At 48.9% G+C, this 26,889-nt stretch overlaps 1 long non-coding RNA gene across 1 annotated transcript; it reads left to right on the forward strand.

The window, feature by feature from the left end:
- Positions 1 to 1,664: 1,664 nt before the first annotated feature.
- Positions 1,665 to 22,056, forward strand: LOC137543924 (uncharacterized). The gene is made up of 5 exons (XR_011025662.1): positions 1,665 to 1,711; positions 4,773 to 4,875; positions 6,346 to 6,444; positions 12,368 to 12,517; positions 21,882 to 22,056. It is a non-coding gene; the product is annotated as an uncharacterized lncRNA (long non-coding RNA).
- Positions 22,057 to 26,889: the final 4,833 nt, after the last annotated feature.

Raw genomic sequence — 26,889 nt, forward strand, 5'->3', positions numbered from 1 at the left:
ACAGTTCCAACTGTCCTACACCTGATGACCCCTCCCAGCTGCACGCGCTAGGCTTCAAATCTCAAATTCAAAATAAAAAAAAAAAAAATTGCCCCAAAACAGCAGAAGATCAACATCAGAAATCCCATCATGCTTTGCACAGCATCAGTGGGAAAAATGCCTGGGTAGTTTTATTCTGTGCAGCTAAAAATGAGGCTTGGGTAAGAAAAGCAAAGTTCTGATGCTGTGAAACTATTAAACACCAAGCCTTTTCAGTGTTGCTGAGTAGATTTTTAGTCTGGAGGTTCACTTTAAGTTCTCTATGCAAAAGTGTGTCTCTGAGCTCTTTGCTCTAACTTGGGTCGAAGACGGTCCTGTTGTCTGAAGCACTTAAAGTTGACCTGAAGTCTTGCACAGGACAAAAGAAAATACATAGAGAAATGCACGCTGTATGTATTTAGAGAGTTTAGCTTGTCTCATTCCCCACTCATCTGAGATTAACCACCCCTGTAATTTTATCCCTCAGCTGTCAGCTCAGGAATCTCCTTGGCCATGGCAAAGCAGCTAATTTGAGGTCTGCTTTCATGAAAGCAGAAAGACACTGCAGATTCATTACAGGATTTGTATCAGCTATAACGCGTTTTTTCTTTGGTTATGCTGTTGCATAAAGGAAGTTCAGGTCCGTTTTTAAACAAATGGTGAGACAGGTTGAGGTGGTGGTTTAGTTATACAGCTTTTTTAATAACTTTTTTATTAGACTTGAATGTTCTGTTAATTTTTCGTACTACACATACAATAAATTATCTCACGATTTTTTTTCTTCTGCAAGTTAGCTTTAAAAAATGCCTTAGTTGCCTCACATTTTTAGAAGTCTGCACTTCAACTGCATCTGAGTTTAGTTTAAAAGTCATTGTGATTATGTACAGAACCAAAAATAAGTCCCTCTCCAAATGTTTATGGACCTAACTGTGTATGACTTCCCCTCTAATTCTTTATTGTAACCTCTTGGCTGTTTTGGACATGGCTTTTTTCCCTCAGACTGGACATACGGGTAAAGAGGTCCCCAGAATAAAATGGAGTTAAAAACCATTAATGAAAAATATAGAGGTGGCTTACCTCTAAGGATGACACAATATGTGCAAGTTAAAGTTTAGTATCACTGGCTAACACTCAGCCAGTGCTAATAAACTTATTTTTGCCTTGCAAATTGATTACCATAGTAAGAGGTAAGCCCACCGCTCAGTTTTATTTTATCCTGGGGGCCTCGTTACCCTTGTTGTGCTAGCTTAACTCCCCTACTTCCTCCCCCTACAGGGAAGTTGTGGTCTACAGTGGCTCTGCCGCTGGTAGTTCATTTTTTTTTTTCCCCAAGAGTGCGACCACCTCAAATCTAGCTATCCCTGGAGATCCCCCAGTGGAGAAGGGATTGTGATCTCCACCTGCTACATGTGGTTGATTGCCCCTTTAGCATCCTACCTTTATAAGTATAACATTATCTCACACCTTGTTTTTTGTTAGTGACCTATTTGGCTCCCGTTATTGCGGTTTTCTTTTTAATAATACTTTGTGGTTCTCACACTGGAACGCCCCACCAAAGCCTACAGGCATCTCCCCCTTCTCTGCCTCTTCTTCACATAAGATTAACCATTAAACCAAAGAGTAAAGTTTTCTGTAATTATTTCTAGTGTCTGATCCTCTGCCAAGCCAGGAAGCTCAGCTTCAACCTCAGCAGGTAAGCCAAACTGTCTGGAAGAGAACAGTAAGATGCGACACACTTTTACACCTCAAATGATGCAAGAATGGGCCAAAGCTGCTTTTCTGTTGAGGCCTCTTTCCCATGGGTGGCTGAACTGCACACTTGGGCAGTTCAGCCCTCCGGCTGCCAGCCACAAGCACCATTTGGCTGTAGCTGAATGGCAGCATTTAGTGACACCACGTCACACATTTGACACATGATGGAATTACCCAGTGGCGTGTGTTGCGTCTGAGGACAGCAATCCCTGTGCTCGATGCTACTCCATAGGGAGACAACCTGGCCACAGACTATTAGCAAGCACCTGGCTGGTATATAGGCTAAGGTAAACGCTGGTGATTTCATTGCCTTCAGCTACCTGTGGAAGAGTCCAAACTCTGACCAGTACAGATGGTCATATGCAGCAAGACTAAAATACATAGCACCTAGTACTTTATGTAAAGAATGAGTGCAGCACATGCTTTATTTCCTTTTCCCGTCAACAACAAATCATGATGTATGCATAAGGGAGGGAAAAAGTGGCCAGCTTGCTATTCAACCTTCCTCCTCAAGGAGTGGTAGAAGCCATGCTTTTAATCTTAATATCATTGTAAGCTACTATGCATGCATATTCGCCAGCATTGCACTGCCTCATTGGTCCAGTTTTAATATGGGCAAGTGGGGACACACGTTCATGGTTTATCACTGTTCATCTTATAAAAGGCATGTTAATTTCATTATGCTAAGTTTCATTGGCGCTTAAAGGAACCAGTTTGTGCAATATTAACAATGCGAAGACCATTCAGTATATGTCCACTTTAAAGCAAACTCCACTCACTGACAGGTAAAATATATATCCAAATTTTGGTATGTGCAAATTCTCACTATGAGCCAGTCCCTGAGAGGAATTGCCTCTTTCCTGTATGACAAGTTTAAAAGGGAATGTGCCAAAATGTCAGTGCAGTAGAGTAAGGCCACATACAGACATCAGACCATAGTCTTTGGAAAATGAAAGATCTCAGACCAATCTTACCACCCTTCCTGTAGTATAAGAGCCATACTCTACACAGTCTTTTCTATGGAGCTGAACTCCACATCAGGAAAAAATCTTTGCAAGATGCTGCACACACAGATGCTGTACAGACACAAAAGATCAGTATCTGCAAAAGATCTGTTCCTGCCAAAAATCCATTCCTGCAAATTGCAATGATAGTCTATGAGATCTGCAGATCATCATACACACATGATTTAACTGACATTCATCTGCAGATCAAATCCACCAGGATGGATTTTCAGATCTGCAGATCTGCAGATGAATGTCAGTTAAATCATGTGTGTATGATGATCTGCAGATCTCATAGACTATCATTGCAATTTGCAGGAATGGATTTTTGGCAGGAACAGATCTTTTGCAGATACTGATCTTTTGTGTCTGTACAGCATCTGTGTGTGCAGCATCTTGCCAAGATTTTTTCCTGATGTGGAGTTAAGCTCCATAGAAAAGACTGTGTAGAGTATGGCTCTTATACTACAGGAAGGGTGGTAAGATTGGTCTGTGATCTTTCATTTTCCAAAGACTATGGTCTGATGTCTGTATGTGGCCTAAGATCCTATGAGGCATTCAAGCCTTATTGGCACTCTGGTACCAAGCTGCAGTATCCAGAATGCCTCATGAAATTGCCTACAATGCAAATCTCCTCCTTCCCTAGTGGGACAATAGACTCCTTTCAATCAATCCCTTGAAAAGTAAGTTTGGACAAGTTACCACGAGGTGAAAAACATTTTCACTACACTAGATTGGTTGCATGAAGTGTGAGAAGCACCCCTAAAGTGTTCTGCTATCCTCAGGCATAAAGGCCTAATTTGGCAGTATATTGCATCACATCATAAATTGCAATACATCACATGCAAATCATGCAACATATGAACTGTCACATAGAAAAACTATTTGCACTATAAGTAACATGTCGGGAAGAGTGGTGACATAAGCAGTTACATGTTGAAATAACAAATCTTTATCAGCCCACTGTTGGGTGTTTTGTGAGGTGGAAGGGGATTATAATAGATTGTAGGATAGGATAGAAATTGTTGCTCATATCTGAGTTTCACCAGTACACTAAATCAAACATTATTTAATTACGGTATAGGGATATTCCAATCCTATTCCTGTGAGGTGTGGCAAACTCTAGATCTGGCTCCACCTTTTTGAAGTAGATCATCTCTATTCCTAGACTATGCAATAACTCTTGCTTTCCGGAGCATCCAATGTAGATTATGTGGCTGCCTTGCATAAAAATGAGCCTTTCTTGTCTTTCTGTGATGTGAAAATGTGGCTCATATTTTACCTCCCGGTGAGTTGCAGATCTTGTTGTACCCACGGGTGTAACAATAGACCCTGCAAGGGATGCAGTCGCAGGGGGGCCCAGAAGCCACAGGGGGCCATGTCCTAAAAGACTGACAACTAAGGACAAGGAGAGAAAAAACATTCTGCTCTATGCACAGTTTTTCTAATGACTGCATCTGCTCAGCCACTGATAAGGAATCCTACAAAGTTTTGTAGACAAAGATTTGTAGGCAGTCCCTATTCAGTGTCCAGCAGGATCTTGTGTACAGTGCTGCTGTCATTCCTTCACAGCTACCCCTCCTCAAGAGCTGTGTACTGTAGTGATGCTTGAGGAGTCTGGACACAGAGAGAAAAAGCTTTCTATTCTCTGCACAATTGTTCTAATGACTGTGTCAGGGGAGGGGGGAGGTTGGCGGAAGGGGCCCCATCCAAATTTTTGCAGGGGGGCCCAGTGATTTCTAGTTACGCCCCTGGTTGTACCTGCTGACTGCTTGCTTATATAAAGCACCGCTGTGGATGGGAGCCAGGGTTAAGTGGTTACCTCCCTTTTTTTTTTCTATTTCTATTACAGGTTTATGTGATTGACTATATGGATTGCGTGTCGCGATTTTTAGAATTTGTGGCAGACTGAGGTGGTACTCAAGTAATAGATGGTCTGTCCTACAGCTGTACATTGACACTGTTTTACATATAGAAACCACTCTGTTCAAATTTCAGACTTCTCCATCACCACCTGCTTCATTAGAGCAAAAGCATGAAGCCTCCTGTCCTGTAACAGAACCTGCTGGCCTTCCATCCCCCCGTGAGGTCTCCTGTAAATGTAAGTAGGTGGTGTCTGTCCTTTTTAGGGGAGCTGCCTGTGACTAGAATACTTTGGTATACAGGAGAGTGGACCAAATGTCATCAAATGTGAGACTGATGGCAGCCAGGGGTGGTTCCATAAGCTACTGAACAATTCGGTGCACTCTTTGTACTTATGTCATCTCCATTAGGCCTACAAAGATCAGGGTGTTTTTTTTTTTTTTTTGATGCACTGAAATGTAAAACCTTAGGACTCAAAACAGTGTACCCGATTATGATTTGTATGGCCAATATTCTACTTTTGAAACAAGTTTAACTGCTTACTTTAGGGATAGTGTGTGTGTGTGTGTGTATAATTTTTATATATATATTTTTTTGTCTAGGTTGTGTTCCCAGGACTCTATACTTGATTTTATATATACTGCCCATATGGTAAACATCCATCTAGTCTAAATGGCTTCTCGCTTACTTTGGCAGCACTGGCTATGCAAAAACATGTATACTAGGTGTAAAAGCCACTAGTATTTTCCCTCCTAGCCCGTACCTGTCCATGTGCCTCCATGCCGGACACCTACTCCTGCTATTAGCATTAGCATCTTCCAGCCTGCATCTATCGGTGTCCAGGCTTCCACCTTCCAGTCAGTATCTACTGGGCACAGGATGGTAAAGAGGCAGCATACCGTAATATGGCAAGCTCAGATATACTGATAGGTGCAGGTCTGTTGGCTTCTCACTTAGCTTTCCCCTTGGTCAGTGGTGTAGCTATGCAGCCATTGGCACCTCTCCTAGCACCGTGTCTAACAATCACATGGTTTAGACTAACAAAAGCAGATTTCCAAGGAGAGCCACTTTATGAGAGGTATAAGTAGAGGAAAAGGAGTGGTTTGGTAACGATTGTAACTATTCAAGGCACAGACGGAGGTGATAATTACCACTAAGCACACATAAACTGCTAAGGCAGTGACTGGAGGTCCCATTATGGGCCCCTGGGAACCAGATGCTCTAGTTGCAAGCTCTGTAACCCCATAAAAATGTAAAGGCCCCTAACTTAACTATATTTCAGTGTCTAGCAAGCAAACAGGTGCTAGGAAAGCAACAAATTTGGAAAATTGAATCTAAGAGGTCTTAATGGGCATTTCTTTGCTTGCTGGGTGCTGAAATAGATCAGATAAGATAATTATTGCACACCATAATTGTTGGCAGTAATTGACATGCAGTGTATGTACGGAATAGGAATGAGCAATGATATGCAAATACATCTGAGTTTATGTAAATGTGCATGCAAATATAAGCAGCTTGAAATTTGACCAATTTAAACCTGGATGGGACTTAATTGGTCCTTTTTGAAGCTGCATATAGTGGCATAAGACATACATTTGCATAAACTTGGAATTTGCATATCATTGATCATCCCTAATACTGAAATGCTACTATAAGAGGAGAGAGTTTGGAGATTCATCTAATAGTATGTTGGGATTGGTTTTGGTAGATTCCAGTTTCTCCAGTCCGTGATTTGGAGAGACCAATTGCAGAGCAGGCATTCGTGACAAGTCCCCGTCTGCCGGATCCACTGCCTGAGAGGAACCTGGTGAGTCTAGACTCTTCTCTGCATTCTTCTAGCTTCGGCTCTTGATTTTCCGCTATATTTTTTAAAAACCCAGGAGCATTCAGTGCTTCAGGCTCAGGTAGTGGTGCTCATCAGAGCTAGGATATCCGAGGTACTCGGATAATCCTAGCTCTTTTTTCACTATCCGAGCTCGAATACCGAGCTCGAATAGTATTAGCTATCCGGGCTGTGCTATCCGAGCGCACTCGGATAGCAAGCAGCTATCCGGAGATATCCTAGCTATCCGAGTTCGGATAGCGTCACGAGCTCGGATAGCGTCACGACAGACGTCACCTCGAGTCCTCACAAGCGAATCAGAGGGCTCCCAGCCCTCTGACTGCAGCCAATCAGAGGGGGAGCCTGGCCAAGCCCCCCTCTATAAATAGCGGACGCCATCTTGCCTCACTTGTCCTGCTTGCGACTTACTGACTGATTGTACTGAGAGAACTGCTCCAGTGCTTTTTGTCTGTGTGCAAGTGCATTTCCATTGCTCTAAACCTAGAGTTTTTACACTCCAACACTTGATATTCAACTGTATTGCTTTGTATTGTAGGTAGATTGTATTTTAGGCAGTTTAGTTAGTGTGATTAGGGACTAGGGAGGGAGACTGTCACTGGTGCTGCTGCAGGCCTGCAGCCAGCAGCTAGGCCCTGTGCCTGCCCTGCTCTGTGCTCTAGTCTCTACCTTACCTGTGCTCTAGTCTCTACCTTACCTGTGCTCTCACCTGTCCTACTCTACTCCTGTACTACTACTTCTGTGTTAGATAGAATATTGTACTATTTTGTAGTTAGCAAGGGCCAGCTTTACTGCTATACCTGTCCGGCTGTATCTGCCTCTCAGTAATCTAGTCACACCTGTTCTACTATTTAGCTCGATTCTTCTATTGTTTAGTTAGTAGTAGTACTGTGTGTACTCACTCACTGTACTCTAGTCTGTGTTTAGGGACCGTCAGTCAGCGTCAGCTAGGGTCTTAGTGTGCGTGCGCACGCACCCTCCAGTTAGTGCTACACCCGTCCTCCTATTGTTTATATATCACTACTTCTATTGAGTCTTAGCTGAATTGTACTGTAGTCTGACACCATCAGTCAGCGTCAGCTAGGGTCTTTCTGTGCGCAGTGCACATCTGCGCTGTCAGCACCCTCCAGTTAGTGCTACACCTGTCCTCCTATTGTTTATATATACTACTTCTATTGTGTCTTAGCTGAATTGTACTGTAGTCTGACACCATCAGTCAGCGTCAGCTAGGGTCTTTCTGTGCGCAGTGCACATCTGCGCTGTCAGCACCCTCCAGTTAGTGCTACACCCGTCCTCCTATTTTTTATATACACTACTTCTATTGTGTCTTAGCTGAATTGTACTGTAGTCTGACACCGTCAGTCAGCGTCAGCTAGGGTCTTTGTGTGCGCAGTGCGCACTCTCTCGTTAGCGCTACACCGATCTCTGCTGTAGAGTACACCTGTCCGTCACCTCACACACCCACCACCACCAGTCCCAACCCATTAAAGTACCCCACTTGTCCCACCCGCCTTTACATACATACGTTTGTTTTTTTTTCATTTGTATAATATTAAAGATATACGTCTGGCACTGGCAGCCGCGGTCTGGGCAAGGGCATTGCCAAGAGAGGTCGTGGGCGTGGCAGCCGCGCCACCACCATGCGCAGTTCTGCGTCTGCACCAGTGGCTATTCCGCCATTAGCCACTGGCCGTGGACGCCTTGGCCGCCCAACAGCTGGGAGTCACGCTTCAGAGACGCAGCAGCAGCGTGTGGTCCAGATGTTCCTCCCACCACCAGGTCGTAGCCGTCCTATTGAGAAGGATGCAGACGCTGTGGTGGAACTGATGGTGGATGAGCAGGCCACCATTAGCTCTGGAACCGAGTCCTCCACCCCCGCCACCACTCCTGTTCGCAAGAGCAGCAGCAGCCACCCAGCACTGCCTGGGGAGCAGGAGGAGGAGTGCAGCAGTTCTCCAGCCCCAGCGGGCGACATCAGCACCCTGTCACTCAGCACCTTCTTAACCCCAAGCACTGCGGGGTTATGGAGTGCTGTTGCGGCAGAATTGGAGGAGGAAGGAATGCTGATGGCCACTTTGGGGGATGATGCTTTGGACAGTCAGACAGTGGTGACTGTCCATCCGCCTAAGCATGCAGAAGGGGAGTTTGGGGGATCCCAGCAGGACATGTTTGTGGAGGGGAGGATGATGACATTGTGAAGGACAGACTGGTTGCCAGGTCCTGGGAGTGGGGATGTCATCAGCTCTGAGGAGGAGGATGCGTCTGCGGACCTTGCTAGAAGGATCAGCATCGCAGGCATGGGCAGGATCACAAGTGGGCGTGGTATGCAGGCCACACAGCGTGCTGATCAGGAGACGAGTTCTGCCAGTGCTGTTACCAGCCGCACCAAGAAACCCCCCCCCTTCCCCCAACCACCACAGGGAGACCAGCGGCAGCAGCACCTTCCAGCCGAAGGGGCAACTTCACCTCCCCAGTATGGAATTTTTTCCCCAATATGGAATTTTTTCACCCTTCCATATTTGGAGTGCAAGTATGCCACCTGCAACCAGTGCCGCAAGCAGCTCAGCAGAGGGAAGGAGGCCTCTTCGTTTGGCACCACCTCTCTGGTCAACCACCTTGCAGGCAAACACTTTCACGAGCATGAGGAGTTCGTGAAGTTTAAGGAAGCTGGCAGTGGCAGACCCGCCACCACTGCGAAGCTGCCGGCAGCAGGAGTGCATCAGCAACGCACTGCTCCTCCTCCCTCTGCAACTCCTGCCGCCGACACTGAGGCCTGTTCTGGCAGCCAGTCCTCAGTGGCCTCATCTGCTCCCTCCACTGCTTCCCGTGCCAGCAAAAGAGCTCGCCAGACCCTGCTCAGCGACACCTTCCATGGGGTGGTCAGGGTTCTGCCTCCCAGCAGCCGTCGCGTGCGTCAGCTGAACGGGTTGCTGGCACGGGCCATGTGCTCCCAACTCCTGCCTTATTCCCTTGTGCAGGAGGGGAGCGACATGCGTGCGCTCCTGATGTGTGCAGCCCCCGATTGGCCAATCCCCAGCCGACATTATTTTGCACGCACGGCCATCCCTGCACTTCACCGCTCTGTGATGGCCAAAGTCGGGAGAGGGCTGGAGCACGCGGTGGGTCAACGGGTCCACGTCACCATGGACTCGTGGAGCAGCCGGTTTGGGACAGGCCGCTATCTGTCCTTCACCGCGCATTGGGTTAGCTTGGTGGAAGGGGGTGAGGAGGGTGGAGCAGCATCGGGCACTGTCAGAGCAGCAGCAGAACCAACAACGCAGTGGGTGGTGCCACCATGCAGGGTCAGCGGAACAGCAGCAGGTTCCTCTGATCCGCTTCCATCCTCCGCCACACCAGCCCAAACCCCCCGCCTCAGTAGCAGCGTGAAGCCCCGCCACTGCCAAGCGCTGCTTGAATTGGTCAGCCTGGGGAAGACCAAACTGACGGCGAACCACATCCTGGCCAAACTCCGAGAGCAGGAGAGGAATTGGCTGACCCCCAGAGGCCTCAGAGTTGGAGAGGTGGTGTCCGACAATGGGGCAAACCTGGTTGCTGCCATCAGCAGGGGAGACCTGACCCACATCCCCTGCCTGGCGCACGTCCTGAACCTGGTAGTCCAAAAGTTCCTGCGGACCTACCAGGGGATGGACCGTCTCCTTGAGGCGGCAAGGAAGGTTGTGCGTCACTTCCGACTCTCGCCTGCAGCTGTGGCGTGCCTGGAAGAGGTGCAGAAGGAGCTGCACCTGCCACAGCACCGGCTCATGCTCGATGTTCCAACTCGCTGGAACTCCACCCTGGCGATGTTGGAGCGTCTGGTTGAACAGAGGCAGGCTGTCAGCCAGTACGTTGCACGAGCAACAGTTGCCTCCCTCACTGCAACTGGGCGTGCCGCCACCAACCTCCTGTCCATCATCTCCACGGAGGACTGGGGGCTCATGCAGCAGGTGTGCTCAGTCCTGGCACCCTTCCTGCAGGCCACCAACATGCTGAGCAGGGACCATGCAATGGTGTGCAAGTGGGTCCCCTTGGTGGGTGTGCTGGACAGGGCCCTGTATGCACTGGTGGAAGAGGGAGCGGCAGCCTTGGACCAGCAGGAGCTGCAGGCAGCTTCACAGGCCACCTTTGAGGAGGAGGGCTCGAGTTGGTGGAGGTCCCTGACCTTGCTGCTGATGAGGGGGAGCAGCAGAGCGCAGCTGGACTGGTTCAGGGGTGGAGAGAGGATGAGGTGGAGGAGGCAGAGGAGGACAGCAATGTCGGCTCTGGGGCTGCCGATGATGTGCCAACAGATGTGGCCAGACTGTTCCCAATGGCAGCGCACATGCTGAGGTGCCTGCGCAAGGACCCAAGGGTGATCCAGATGAAGCAGAGGGAGGACATCTGGATCTGCATGATGCTGGACCCACGTCTGAAGGGGAAGCTCAGCCAGTTCCTGCCTGCAGGAGGAGACCGTGCGCAACAAACGAGGGATTTGCAGCTGTCCCTTGTTGAGCGCTTGCAGAAAGCCTTCCCTGAGCCATCCACCCCCACTGTCCAGCCAGCACAGAGGCAGCAGCAGGTGCCTGCATCCACCAGCAGCAAGCGCTCGTGCACCACAGACCTGCTGTCTCTGACCCAAGAGCTCTACATGAGTGTAGAGCTGCCAAGGACTAGAGGAGGTGCCTGCAGCAGCATCCTTCTCCAGTCACAGGCAGCGCTTGACCCGCATGGTGGCTGACTACATGGGGTCCTTCAGCGGGCTTGACAGCGTGGCCCCTGTTGATCCCATGGAGTATTGGGTCAAGCACCTGCCAATCTGGAGCGAGCTTGCGCAGTACGCCCTGGAAGTGCTCTCCTGCCCCCCTTCCAGCGTACTGTCAGAGCGTTGCTTCAGTGCAGCCGGTAGAGTCGTCACTGAGAAGCGATCTCGTCTGTCTCACAAGACTGTGGACAGACTGACGTTTCTCAAAATGAACCAGGCTTGGGTGGAAGGCGAATTCATGGCCCCTGTTGTCGGCGAGAGGGGGGACATGAAGTGACGACTGGCACACACATACACCTGCTGCTGCTGCTGCTGTTATATTTCATCCTGCTGTCTGTCTCCACTGCCAGGGAACACATTACAAGGTGCTGCTGCCCATGCGCCACCAGCTATTACGCTCAACAATAGCTGCATTCATTTGAAAAAAAAAAAATTTCAGAGGTGTCCGGGTTGAAAACTGTGCTGTCCCAATTGTGTATTGGACACAATGTGGGCTTCACGACCGCTGTCTGGAACCTCATGCTGTGTATTTACGGCCCTGAAACCACCGCTAGGTACCAGGGCCTACTATGTCTCGCTGCCTGCCCTCCTGCCTGCTGCCATTGCCAGTCTGCCACACACTTATCCTCCTCACGCAGCCTGCTGTTATATTACCTCCTGCTGTCTGTCTCCTCTCCACTGCCAGGGAACACATTACAAGGTGCTGCTGCCCAAGCGCCACCAGCTATTACGCTCAACAATAGCTGCATTCATTTGAAAAAAATGGAGGAGGAGGAGCTTTCCTGTTTCAGTCCCATCAGTTAAAACTGCGCCAGAAATGTGAGTACCTTGGCCCTTGAGGAGTGGAATTCGACATCCCTTGCCTAGAGAAAGCCCATACACAGGACAGACTTAAAAATTCCACATAGATGGTGTCCAAGCTAGGGATTGAACCTGGGGCTCTAGCGCAAGGAATACCAGCTGCTTGTCACCATACTGTGGTACAGTGCACCTTGGTTTTATTTATTTTTCTGGACTTCGAGCTGTTTTATCAATTTTTGTACCGTGTCAATACTTTTGTTGTACTTGTGCAATGCTGGAGTTGTTGCAATGTTAATGAACAGTAACTTCAAATTGTAAATTATTTTATTTTTTTTTTGGTCTCCGCTGTAGACTCCAGTGAATCTGCCTTGCAGCCAACTGCAGTCTCCAAAGACTCCGACCAATTCACCACTGTTGCAGCTCCAGCAGGTGGAAACCCCCTTGTATACCAGGAACACCCCAGTGTCTGCTCACACCTCACCCTTCCAGGCGATGCAGACTGTAAGTTTTGGGGAACTGCCTGCCTTTATATAAGGGAAAGATTAAACCCAGTTAGGGTGCTTGTGGGCCAAGTGCAAGTGTCACAGGAGCCCTCAGTGGCTGACCGCACTTAGCCTTCTAAACGATGCCAGCGCACAGATCGTGCGAACTCTGGTCGCAGTCAATGCGCAGGAACCGTTAAGAATTAGCCGCAGACAGCTCAGAAGGGAGCCTGTGAGACACGGGTGATTACAACGTCACCCACTGGTTCAGAGTAAACTGCCACCACCGCGGTTACTATGGGACCGTGGGGCCCACTAACTGACTGACTAATCCTGCGAATAAAACGGTTAAACACACGATATCCTGTCTAGCCAACAACAAACAAACAGTAGCGTATCTTCAGAGACCCGGGCTCATTTCTGTGTGTGCTGATAAGCAGGGTAGCGGAAAGTGAATGACTTGGAGAAAGTCGTTTATTCACGCAATATAAATAATTAATATATACAGACAATTATGAAAATCAACAATTATGAAAACAGTAATAGCCAGTATGAAAAATAAAAGAAGGGAGAAAAATACTTAGTTCTGGAAAGATGTCCTTATTGTGGGAAGAATCATAAAGTCCTTGGTTTCAAAGTCCAGAGTTCAGAGTTCAGACCAGGTGGATGCCAGCATATCCTCAAGCTGGCATCTGATGAGTGCAAGATCGTTCAGTGTGGAGGACACTGAGTTTTAGTCCTCAGCCATTCTTATGCCCCTGCTTCAGTAGGAGGGAGTGAGGGCGGGGAGCTATACACCTCCTTCAAAGATGAGATGAGCCCTCCTCTTGTACTGGGGCTAGAAATCATATCTACCCATATATGGGCTCTATCTCACAGAACCGTACAGGTCAGGGCAGATTTACTAATATTTCCAGATCTGCCTCGATGTACCCAGCAGTCTGATACCAAACATGAGGGGTGGGACCCCTGTGGTACCATTAGGGCACTGTTGGACTGCCTAACGGGCAGTCTTTACCTCAGAAGGTTCTGAAATGTGCTCAGAACCAACGCCAGGCAGGGCCCTACCTGCTCTGTTAGTTTGGAGGGTCTGCCAGCCTGGCAACACAGAAAATATGATACATATAGCAATTTATGGAATATGAGAGACCCCTGGGATTTATACCAGGTCATTCCCAGGCAAAGGTTCTTTGAAGTTGGCAGCAGCAAGCCACATGTCGGCTCCCTGCTGGGAAAAGGAGTCGGAGTGTCTGAGTTCCCTCACTCTAAATTTGGTTCTGTCATGGTGTTTGTCACCTTATACCTGATGGATGGGCCATCAGCACAGCTTGAAGCCAGGGACTCTCTGGGCCCAGGCTCATTAGCATATCAAAAGAGCCAACCAGCATTTGGAATGGTGCTCTCTTTGCTAAGAAAAGGACTGCAGACCTCCTACACAATAAATCCAGATTGTACCGATTTGAAGCGCAATCGACGCAGGAATCGAGTGCGATCGTTCTTTTCTTCACGGGCGGTTCCAGGACGCGCCTGCGTCCCCGCAATCGTCCGTGACAGCCCCCCCCCCTTGTCCGTGGCTTAGCCACTCATCCGCAAGATGTGTGGCGGCGCCGCTAACCTGGCTGACGGGCCTCGAGTTGCCGGTACGGCGGGAAAACCTATTGGAGCCTGTGGCTCGGTTCCCCTGGACCGGTCGCGGTCTGCTACCCTCAGGGTTGACCCAACATGGACCGTTCTGGACAGGGCGTTTGCGCCACTGCAGTCGGACGTGGTGTCTGCCGGGACTGCGGACAACGGGCAGTGGGTTGGTTAGGTCAACAGCCAGCCCACGCAGGGTTCCCCTGCTGAGTGGCTGTGGACCCAAGGGAACCCCGCGGGAATCCCTGGACCTTCCCAGCTCCTGACAGATGGCACATGCCCTGCAGTAGTTGGCTACATCCCTGTTCATCCGGGGCCAATAAAACTGTTTCCGAATACCGGCGAGTGTCTTGCGGACACCCGAGTGCCCGGTCAGAGGATTACCATGTGCGGATTTCAGCACATGTCCCCTAAACGCACTCGGGACCACAAGCCACTTGGTATCCGCGTGGGATCTACCTGTAGGGGGCTGTACAGACTCACTGTACAGTCTCCCACCTTCCCAGTACACCTTGAAAGCGGCCCCGTCTGCGAGGGGCTCAGCGGCTTGCTTCCTGAGCACCTCCAGGCTTGGGTCACTTTGTAGTGCGGCTGCGAATATGGCGCTGTCAGTTTCAGCCAACTGGCTCATGTCACACGAGGCCAGCGGCTGAAAGGTCTCATCCCTGCGGTCAGAGGAGGGGGAGGAGGCCGGAACCCCCTCCACCTGTTCTGAGCTCGGGTTCTGAGCAGTGCAGCTGCGCAGTATTGCTAGCACAGGTACACTGTCAGAATGGCACAGACGGACAGTACTCAAATCATCATTGCATGCAGTAATGATATTGACAGGTATAGACATTTTTTCATTACAGATAGGTTGTACAGTAAACTCAGGTACAGTTACAGCATCATCACAACAGACAGTCTGTACATCAAACTCAGGTGCCTTTGAAGCAGGCACTATTGAACCTGGTACCCTTGAACTGGGCACATTCAACCCACCTCCCCCTGGTGCTCCCCCAAGTGTATAAAGTACCTGGTGGTGGGTGGAGAGTCCGTCTCCTTCCGTGAGCGACAAGGCGGTCGTGGCAGGTTCATAGTAGGACACAAGCTTGCCCAAATCAGTCCCTAGCAACACAGGGACTGGGAGATCCTTCATAACCCCAACAACCCTTTCGTGGACCCCTCCCACTCCCCAATCCAGCTTCACTCTGGCGTGGGCTATGTGAAAAAGGGTGCCTTCTACTCCAGTAAGGGCAAGGGATCGGCTGGAGCTGATGCTCTCCTTTGGCACAAGATGTGAGTGAACTAACGTGATGTCAGCTCCGGTGTCTCGAAATCCGGTGACAACTTTGCCGTTCACTCTAACAAGTTGCTGCTGGTCGGTTCGGTCGCGGATTTCCTTTCCGCGGGCAAACAGGACAAAATCGGATGATCCAGGCTGTGGTTCGCTGGCGGGTTGCCTCTGCTGTGGGTGAGGTGCAGGTGATGCAGATGATCCAGGTGCTGGTGGTGTCTGTCTCCGCTCCGGACAGTCGAATTTCATGTGTCCGGGCTGGCGGCAGTAGTGACAGGTGACCTCTCCAGGCGCTGCAGGCCTGGGTGCAGCAGCTGCGCTGGGTGGCCTCTGTGGCGGACGGCTCACAGGGGCAGGAGGGTCTGTCGAGGTATTGGGCTGACCTCCTCTCCAGCTGGATGGGACAGTCCTGCGGGTATCAGCCACCCGGGTAGTTGCAAAAGTCTCAGCAAGGTCTGCAGCGACAGTTGCTGAAGCCGGCCTGCGTTCTAGCACAAACTGGCGTACATCAGCAGGGCAAATGTTCAGAAATTGTTCCAGGACTATCAAGTCCTCCAGGACGCCATAAGACCCTTTGGTGAGGCCTAGTGTCCACTGGCGGAGTGTGGTGAGCAAGCTGCTGACCACATCTCGGTACGAATCAGAAGGCTTTTTCTGCCAGGCCCTGAATTTTTTCCGATAGGCTTCTGGCGTCAGCTGGTACTTAGTAATGATAGCGTCTTTTATAGCAGCATAATCATTATCCTTCTCCGCAGGCAATTCTGCGAAGGCATCAAGCGCTTTGTAGCGCAGCAAAGGTGTCAGATGTCTGGCCCACTGGTCTGGGGACAGACGATACTGACGGCATGCTTTTTCAAAAGACCGCAAAAACAAGTCAATGTCTGTGTCTTTTTCAATATTAGCAAATTTAAATTTTGCACTTACGGGTGCTGCAGCTCCTTCAGCAGGGAGGCTGGGCGGTGAACTCCGGCTGGCCTGTTGAACCTTTGCCATGTTGAGCTCATGCTGTCGTCTCTCCCGCGCCTCGGCAGATTGGCGCTCCTCTCGTGCTTCCATGTACTGCATGTACTTGTCCAGGTCAGTCTCCATCAGCTTTTGTAATGCCTGCTGCATTACCGGGTCAGCACCCATGGACAGTCCAGTACTGGCCAGTTCCGGGCGAGTAATGTCAGAAACTCTGGGATTGGGGTCCATACTGACAGTCTCTGGCGTAACTGTTGCAACAGGGCCCGCAGGATGCTCAACCTCTGTACGCCTAAGATCTTCAGCCTCTGGTTCCCCTTGATTGTCAGATGGGCTGGTATCCACCTCAGCGGACACTCCCGGCTCCCGCAGTTGCTGGGCATCCCATCTGGACAAGTCTGCTATCAGGTCCCGTTTTGTCTTGCGGAGGATGCCAATGCCCCTCTCTTCGCAAAGATTTTCCAGGTCTGCTAGGCACATGTTCTGGTAGTTCCCGGACATTTCCATGCCAAATAAAATAAAACTTTGGGGAGGGGTACTGGCTACACAGTCTCTCTGTATATATAAAAAATATATTGCCTTCCAGCTACACCAACGAATTAGTTCGTTTCTCGATAGCGCTAGCGCTATCGCAGATACTTTCAGCACAACACAGATCCAACCGCTGCCTAACACTGTCACAGGAGCCCTCAGTGGCTGACCGCACTTAGCCTTCTAAACGATGCCAGCGCACAGATCGTGCGAACTCTGGTCGCAGTCAATGCGCAGGAACCGTTAAGAATTAGCCGCAGACAGCTCAGAAGGGAGCCTGTGAGACACGGGTGATTACAACGTCACCCACTGGTTCAGAGTAAACTGCCACCACCGCGGTTACTATGGGACCGTGGGGCCCACTAACTGACTGACTAATCCTGCGAATAAAACGGTTAAACACACGATATCCTGTCTAGCCAACAACAAACAAACAGTAGCGTATCTTCAGAGACCCGGGCTCATTTCTGTGTGTGCTGATAAGCAGGGTAGCGGAAAGTGAATGACTTGGAGAAAGTTGTTTATTCACGCAATATAAATAATTAATATATACAGACAATTATGAAAATCAACAATTATGAAAACAGTAATAGCCAGTATGAAAAATAAAAGAAGGGAGAAAAATACTTAGTTCTGGAAAGATGTCCTTATTGTGGGAAGAATCATAAAGTCCTTGGTTTCAAAGTCCAGAGTTCAGAGTTCAGACCAGGTGGATGCCAGCATATCCTCAAGCTGGCATCTGATGAGTGCAAGATCGTTCAGTGTGGAGGACACTGAGTTTTAGTCCTCAGCCATTCTTATGCCCCTGCTTCAGTAGGAGGGAGTGAGGGCGGGGAGCTATACACCTCCTTCAAAGATGAGATGAGCCCTCCTCTTGTACTGGGGCTAGAAATCATATCTACCCATATATGGGCTCTATCTCACAGAACCGTACAGGTCAGGGCAGATTTACTAATATTTCCAGATCTGCCTCGATGTACCCAGCAGTCTGATACCAAACATGAGGGGTGGGACTCCTGTGGTACCATTAGGGCACTGTTGGACTGCCTAACGGGCAGTCTTTACCTCAGAAGGTTCTGAAATGTGCTCAGAACCAACGCCAGGCAGGGCCCTACCTGCTCTGTTAGTTTGGAGGGTCTGCCAGCCTGGCAACACAGAAAATATGATACATATAGCAATTTATGGAATATGAGAGACCCCTGGGATTTATACCAGGTCATTCCCAGGCAAAGGTTCTTTGAAGTTGGCAGCAGCAAGCCACATGTCGGCTCCCTGCTGGGAAAAGGAGTCGGAGTGTCTGAGTTCCCTCACTCTAAATTTGGTTCTGTCATGGTGTTTGTCACCTTATACCTGATGGATGGGCCATCAGCACAGCTTGAAGCCAGGGACTCTCTGGGCCCAGGCTCATTAGCATATCAAAAGAGCCAACCAGCATTTGGAATGGTGCTCTCTTTGCTAAGAAAAGGACTGCAGACCTCCTACACAATAAATCCAGATTGTACCGATTTGAAGCGCAATCGACGCAGGAATCGAGTGCGATCGTTCTTTTCTTCACGGGCGGTTCCAGGACGCGCCTGCGTCCCCGCAATCGTCCGTGACAGCAAGTTTTATATGGGGCCCCAAGCACTCAATTGATATTGAGCCCCAAAACCTATGAAGGACAGCTGCAGTGTTAGAGGTGTATTTAGAGTAGTTTAGGGATTACCAGTATGCAATTCATACATATGGAGGTGTTCATTACCAGCATAGCACCAATGAAAAGCTAATAAGGTGAATGGAGAGCCCCTCTGGTCCAAGGCCGCTAGTGCGGTCACATCTGCATCCTCTATTGCTATGTCTCTGCTTACAGCATGGTTGATCCCTGTACTGTATTATGTACCTCTATACTGCTGCTCACTGTGTTTAACACTATACTGCAGCTAACATGTTCTGTCTAACTTCTGGCATGGTTTATTTTGCTCAAAGGATAACTGAAGTGAGAATACAATGGTTGCCGTATTTCCTCTTAAATGATACCCATTGCCTGGCAGCCGTACTGATCCGTTTGGTTGCAGTAATGTCTGAATCACACCAGAAGCAAGCCTGCAGCTAATCTTGGCAGATCTGACAATGTAAAACGCCTAATCTGCTGCATGCTTGTTTAGGGTCTATGGCTAAAAGTATTAGAGGCAGAGAATCAGCAGGAAGCCAGGCAACTAGTATTGCTTAAAAGGAAATATATTAACCTCCATATACCTCTCTTCAGCTGTCCATTGAAAGATACCAGACCTTAACTATGTAGGAGAAATTGGGGGGGGGGGGGGGGGAGATCACACCAGCGCAATGTGGTGTTTGTTTTACAAATGCTCTACACTTGCAGCTTTACTGTACAAAAAATAGACTACGCCAAAACGCTCAGAGAATCACTAGGCACATGCCTAGAATCGCTTAGAAAAATCACTTCTAAACGCTGAGTGTTTAAGATTACGCTAGCGCTTTTAGGTGTGCTCCAGCCCTTAGTTGCGGGCCATGTTAAACTTTAGTGGGGAAGTGTCACTGTGGGCACCCTGAAAATGTCAAGTATTGTATCTGACATTTTTCCCTGCATTGGTGCACTCCTCTGGATTGGAAGGTAGCATGCTGTCGTCTGCAGTAAAAGGAGGAAATGGTGAGCGGCTACCTGCAGGGGCGTAGCAATAGGGGGTGCAGAGGTTGCAACTGCATTGGGGTCCTTGCAAGAGGGGCCCCCTCCCTCAACCGCAGTATTAGCTCTGTATTGGTCCTGCGCTCATAATAATCACTTCCATAGAAACTTTGAATAGTGGTAATCCTTAAAGAGTAACTGTCAGGCTGCAGAAGCTAATTTAAACCTCTATTCTCCTGTGTTAAACAGTTTATAAGGAAGCTCAAAAGCCATTAGTGAAGATAAACATTTCAGTTACCTTTGATGTGTGCTTATCTTAAAGTCTGTTATAGACCCATAAAGACGCAAGCCGCAGCTAAACTGCAAAGCATTCTGGGGCCCTCCCCTCGGCTGCTAATGAGACGGTACAGGAGCTTCTAATCAGTCCAGCGCGAAGCACTGATAAATCTCGGGGCAGAGTACACTGCAGGACTCAGCTATTGTTCCTAGCCACATGACTCATTAATATTCACTGCACACCGTGTTGTTCAAGTACCAGCTTTTCTGTGATCAGAAGCAGGCAGGACATGACGACACATTTGGCTTCACAAACATGGAGCCTGCCATGAGCTGTCAGGAGCATCTATCTCTGCATATACTATATACAAATTCTGTGAAATCCAAACGTGGACAGTGAAATGCATATGTAATGTAAGTACAGCCAATCTTTAGCTACTGATATATGTGTTTATTTTCTCTGAGACCCTATATCTAACAGCTCCTCTTTAAAGAGAACTGAAAATAAAGTCAAAATAACCATACACAGGTCATACTTCCCTCCTGTGTAGTCTACTTCTCAAGCTTTCTCCACTGTGATCAATGGATTTCTCTGTCCTCCATTTTAATAATGTCCATTACCTCCTAACCGCTTCCTGGTCAGCACACTGTTAAACTGTAATATCACCCACTTCAGCCATAGGGAAACATGGATATTACCTTGCTCATTCAGTTGTAACTGACAGCTGCTGAAATATAACTAACAGCAACTGGTATATTTCAGTTCTGACAAAATATTGTCAGAACTGAAAGAGATCACTGTAAGAAGAAAATAGAGGGCTTCTGAGAGGAACGGGTGATGAAGTATGTAATATTCATTTGCAGCTACGTCACGTTTATTTTAAATTTTCCTCGCTTCAGGTTCCCTTTAACAAACAGCTCCCTATCCCCTCTGACACTGGAGTTGCCATTGGCAGGTTTTTGTGTGCCGTATCAATTATGTATAGTGCGCTTTGGGGGCCCTATTGTAAAACTTGCATCGGGGCCCACAGCTCCTTTTCTACGCCACTGGCTACCTATGCTCGATACTGTATTCCACAAATTTGCTTAAAGCAAACTGTAGTTACATGTGTATTGTGGGATACCCAGGCCAGTGGAGGGATGGTAGCTCCAAACAGCGAACTGCTGCCTCCCTTAAAAAGAATACTTGCTCACAGCTTTTTGAGGTATGGTTGAGTAGGGCAAAGATGCCATGCTTTTTTAATGTGTGCTGTGAATGTGTGCAAACGGTAGACCTAAATGACAAATTCCAACAGGAGATGGAGAAGGTGCATGTAATTAGAGAAAAAATGTGCACACACCACATATGTACAAGCCAACAAATTGCATGCATCTGCAATGGCCTTCTGTCTCCATGGAAATGTCAAAGACCACGTGTGTACAAAAGTATACAGCATGGATTAATTTCCTCCTTTCCTTTTACTGCTTATGATCATGTAGTTGAAGCTCTTGAGGGCCATGTGAAATGGTGTAGGGGTGCTGGATTTGGCCCACAGGCCTTGTTTGACCCCTGAGCGCCAAAGGGAAAACCAATGGGATTGCATAGTTCTCAAATGGTTTTATTTTTTTGTTTTATTTTTGACACCCCATCCAAAAAAAACAAAAGTTCACACTGTCCAACAGTTGTCCGTAGTAAATGATTTATCTACGTTTAACACAGGACTCCCAAATTCCCAGAACTACACCTGTTTGTAAGACGGGTGCTGCCTGTATTTATAGGGGGAAGGTTTTGTTTTTGTAGCTGATTTTAAGCGGTAGTTTGCATTCAGCTGCTGCACCACATTTTTACTATGCTTTCTGGAAAAATAAAATCTATACATAAGCAAGGATTCTCAGCCACTGGCACCCATGGGTCGTTTCTAGTGCTTGCAATGTAACTACAAACCTTTTCTTTCTTTCTTTTTTTTTTTTTTTATACCCACGGCTGTATGGCCTTGTTAGTGCTTCTATAGCCTGTGTACCTGTAAATATACATGTTGAGTCTTTCCTGAACACTTGAGTCAGGTTTTTTTTTCTTTTTTTCTTCATGCTGCTTTCCAGGTGTTCAAAGTCAATGCTCCGCTTCCACCACGCAAGGAAATGGGGATTGGAGAGGACCCATCCTATTCTCCAGAATACCAACAGACCTTCACTACAGCAAGTACCCAGACCCTTCCTCATGGGATGCTGGAGGTGAATGGGTCAGATCTTCACTCCCTTGGCAGTGAGCCTCCCGCAGGTAAAGCTGTGGCTTCTGTCTCCGTGACTTCAACCTTGTGCACACTGCAGGTGTAGCTAGATCAGCTAAATCAACGTGAGGCTTTCCTCAAACCATACGTAAAGGGTTACTGTCGGTGCTGGCTTGGTCTATGAAGGGAATGTACAGACGTGCTCGGTTTGGATAGAAATGGTCGCTATTCCATATTGTCTGGATGGCTGTTTTATTAACCACAAGAAGTAATGAGAAGAGTAAATCTATCACCTGCCTCTCCATGAACTCTTCTGCACAATTTCTTCCAGCAAGAGTACAGCAGGCACCTCCCCAGCTGTAATCTTCCATAGAGATGTAGCGAACTGTTCGCCGGCGAACGGTTCCAGGCGAACTATGGGAGGGTTCGCGTTCGCCTGCAGCAGGCGAACTTTTGCGGAAGTTCGATTCACCCCCTAATGCTCTATTGAGCAAAACTTTGACCCTGTACATCAGTCAGCAGGCACATTATTGCCAAACACACTGCTCTCACTGCTGGAGGCCCGCCCTCCCTCCTCCAAGCAAGGTCCTTATGCCATTTCACTCACTTGTCTGCCTACACTAATTAGTTAAGGGACAGCTGCTACCCTCCACCCTCCTCAGCTCTGGTGCTTTGAGTCCGCCAGGAGAAAAGCGTGATATAAATGTTGTTTGTCTTGTCTACTTTTTCTCTTGGCTTAATATGTGGGATAAGGGAGCACAAGGCCATCGGTTAAATATAATTCATTAGCATTTTATTAATCATTACTGCGTACAAAAACATCACTAACATTTAAAAATACCCCATTAAAACCACTATGGATAGCAAGAAAGGGCACCTATGCCATATATGTATGTAGTAGGCAGTCCTGGAGTGCACTCCTTTTTAAGACAGCTCTGAAAGGTATATGAATTATCTTCGGGCCCACTTACAGATCCATAGTAGCAGTGACAGCATGATTGAGTGCAAAGGATATCTTCATCCTACAACCCGTGTGCATAGCACGCCTCTATATGTACATATATATACGTGCGCATTACAGATACGTCTGAGGAAAGACAAACAGGATGAAACGGTCACGTGAGCCGGTGACGCTGATCGAGTGGGTGCAGTGGCGTACCTAGGGCATTTGACACCCGGTGCTGGGTATTAAAAAGACACCCCCCCCCCCCCATAAAAAAACCAAAAAACAGCAAATGTGGCATGCTAAACGTGACACGGCGGGTAATGCCAGGTGTAGGCTCGCTCCCCCCCTAAAGTTGTCCTTAGTATAGTATAGTGGCACCAGTATAGCTAACAAAAAATGGGTGCGGCTATAACATGCGGCGCGCATTGCGCGCCGCGGCGGAAAAATGGGCGTGGCCATGACCGGATGAGGGCAGAGCTAACTAATTTAAAGTGAACCCGGGATAAGAGTGATATGGAGGCTGCCATATTCATTTCCTTTTAAACAATAGGCAGCCCTGCTGATCTATTTGGCTGCAGTAGTGAACTGAATTACACCAGAAACAAGCCATGCAGCTAATCTTGTCAGTTCTGACAATATTGTCAGAAACCCCTGACCTGCTGCATGCTTATTCAGGGTCTATGGTTGAAAGAATTAGATGCAGAGGACCAGCACAGCAGCCAGGCAGCTGGTATTGCTTAAAAGGAGATAAATATTGCAGCCCAATATTATTCTCACCTCGGGTTCCCCTTAAAAGTGGCAACACAAAAGACAGTGGGCCTTTCCCCAGAAAATTCACATAATTGTTCAGGTTTTCTCAAGAAAATACACGTAATGTGAACAGATTTGACCAGAAAATAGTTCAATCATGTCGGCAGATTTGCCCAAAAAACACGTTCAATCATGTCGGCAGATTTGCCCAAAAAACACGTTCAATCATGTCGGCAGATTTGCCCAAAAAACACGTTCAATCATGTCGGGCAGATTTGCCCAAAAAACACGTTCCATCATGTCGGCAGATTTGCCCAGAAAATACATGCAATCATGTCGGCAGATTTGCCCAGAAAATACATGCAATCATGTCGGGCAGATTTGCCCGGAGAAAATACATGCAATCATGTCGGCAGATTTGCCCTGAAAATACATGCAATCATGTCGGCAGATTTGCCCAGAAAATACATGCAATCATGTCGGCAGATTTGCCCAGAAAATACATGCAATCATGTCGGCAGATTTGCCCAGAAAATACATGCAATCATGTCGGCAGATTTGCCCAGAAAATACATGCAATCATGTCGGCAGATTTGCCCAGAAAATACATGCAATCATGTTGGCAGATTTGCCCAGAAAATACATGCAATCATGTTGGCAGATTTGCCCAGAAAATATATGCAATCATGTGGCCAACCTGCCAGAAAACACTTCAATCATGTAGCAGACCTGGCCAGAACAGTCGATACACCTGCTAATATAAATTAAATAAAAGTTTACTCACCTGAAGCAGCAGCAGACCTCCTGTCCCGGCCTCCGTCCGGCGCGCAGCTCTCACGATCCTCTGCAGCCAGCCAGCAACTGAAACTCCCGCGCTGAGAGCAGGGCTACGGGAAAATGGCGCTCGAAGCCCTGCATTGCAGACTCCGTCTCCAGAGCAGGGCTTCGGACGCCATTTTACTGTAGCCCTGCTCTGCCGCTGTTGGAGCTGCGGGCTGCTGCTGTCAGTGAACTGACACAGCGTCTATTAGACGCCGAATAGCAGTTCACGCTGGGGGTGCTTCAGCACCCAAACCACCCCCCCTGGCACCGCCACTGCCCCAGTATAGCTAGTATAGTTGCCCCAGTATAGCATAGTGGCCCAGTATAGTTTAGTGTAGCATAGTGGCCCCAGTGTAGCATAGTGGCCCCAGTGTAGCATAGGTGCCCCCAGTGTAGCATAGGTGCCCCAGTGTAGCATAGGTGCCCCCAGTGTAGCATAGGTGCCCCCAGTGTAGCATAGGTGCCCCCAGTGTAGCATAGGTGCCCCCAGTGTGCATAGTGGCCCCCAGTGTAGCATAGTGGCCCCCAGTGTAGCATAGTGGCCCCCAGTGTAGCATAGTGGCCCCCAGTGTAGCATAGTGGCCCCCAGTGTAGCATAGGTGCCCCCAGTGTAGCATAGTGGCCCCCAGTGTAGCATAGTGGCCCCCAGTGTAGCATAGTGGCCCCCAGTGTAGCATAGTGGCCCCCAGTGTAGCATAGTGGCCCCCAGTGTAGCATAGTGGCCCCAGTGTAGCATAGTGGCCCCCAGTGGAGCATAGTGACCCCCAGTGGAGCATAGTGGCCCCCAGTGTAGCATAGTGGCCCCCAGTGTAGCATAGTGGCCCCCAGTGTAGCATAGTGGCCCCCAGTGTAGCATAGTGGCCCCCGGTGTAGCATAGTGGCCCCCGGTGTAGCATAGTGGCCCCCGGTGTACACATAGTGGCCCCCGGTGTAGCATAGTGGCCCCCGGTGTAGCATAGGTGCCCCCGGTGTAGCATAGGTGCCCCCCGGTGTAGCATAGTGGCCCCCGGTGTAGCATAGTGGCCCCCGGTGTAGCATAGTGGCCCCCGGTGTAGCCAAGGTGCCCCCGGTATGAGGGAAGCTTGGAAGGTGGGGTGGCGGGGTCCCCTCCTTCCGGCGCTTCCCCCTCCTAATTAGCAGCAGCCAGCAGCTTAGCGAAGCGGGCGGGGAGGACTTACTCACCTGCTCCAGGCGATGGCGCATAACGTTATCCTCACGTGACGCTGGTCTCTCTGTCGCTCACTGTGCTTCCGCAAATCAGGAAGCACAGTGGGCGGTGGAGAAGGTGGAGACCAGCGTCAGGTGACGATGACGCTATGCGCCATCGCCTGGAACGCAGGAAGTAGGTGAGTAAGGCCCGCTCCTGCCCGCTCATCAAGCTGCTGCTAATTAGGAGGGGGAAGCGCCAGAAGGAGGGGACCCAGGTGAGGGAGGTGGGGGTCCGGCCCCCCTCCCCGCCGCTTTCCCCGCCACCCCTCCTTTCCGGGTTGCTTCCCCCTCCTGTCCTGCCTGCATAGTGCCCAGGCCTCTGTGGGAGGCCTTGGTGACACCCCCTGGGGCACCCGACACCCGGTGCGGGGCGCCCCATGCCGCCCTATGGTAGGAACGCCACTGAGTGGGTGGTTCCCTGGTCCTCCCCGTGCCTCCGTGCGCTTCCTCTCTCTCCACACACGCGGAAGCACTTCACAGCGTGCGATGGCGAGCGGCTTCCCCCGACTTTAATCATCACAGCGGGTATTGTGAAACGCCGCCTGACCACGGACATCCGTATACTCCATAGGGTCACGTGAGTGAAACAAAAAGCTGACGGCTTGCTGCAAATATACGGAGATTGAGAGGTTAGACACTAATCAGTGTCTGTAATGCGCACGTATATATATGTACATATAGAGGCGTGCTATGCACACGGGTTGTAGGATGAAGATATCCTTTGCACTCAATCCTGCTGTCACTGCTACTATGGATCTGTAAGTGGGCCTGAAGATAATTCATATACCTCTCAGAGCTGTCTTAAAAAGGAGTGCACTCCAGGACTGCCTACTACATACATATATGGCACAGGTGCCCTTTCTTGCTATCCATAGTAGTTTTAATGGGGGTATTTTTAAATGTTAGTGATGTTTTTGTACGCAGTAATTAATAAAATGCTAATGAATTATATTTAACCGATGGCCTTGTGCTCCCTTATCCCACATATTAAGCCATGTTCTAATTATTTAGGTGGTTTGGTGATATCCTGTATATTGTTTTTTGCTCACATTACTTTTTCTCTTGTATTGAGCATAAATGGTAAATGCTAGGCCAGCTTCAGTACTACTGATGTGGTACAGCGGTTAGTGTGCTTGCCCACCACAGTGAGACC

The sequence above is a fragment of the Hyperolius riggenbachi genome, unplaced genomic scaffold (assembly GCF_040937935.1).
Source record: "Hyperolius riggenbachi isolate aHypRig1 unplaced genomic scaffold, aHypRig1.pri scaffold_480, whole genome shotgun sequence".
Lineage (NCBI taxonomy): Eukaryota > Metazoa > Chordata > Amphibia > Anura > Hyperoliidae > Hyperolius > Hyperolius riggenbachi.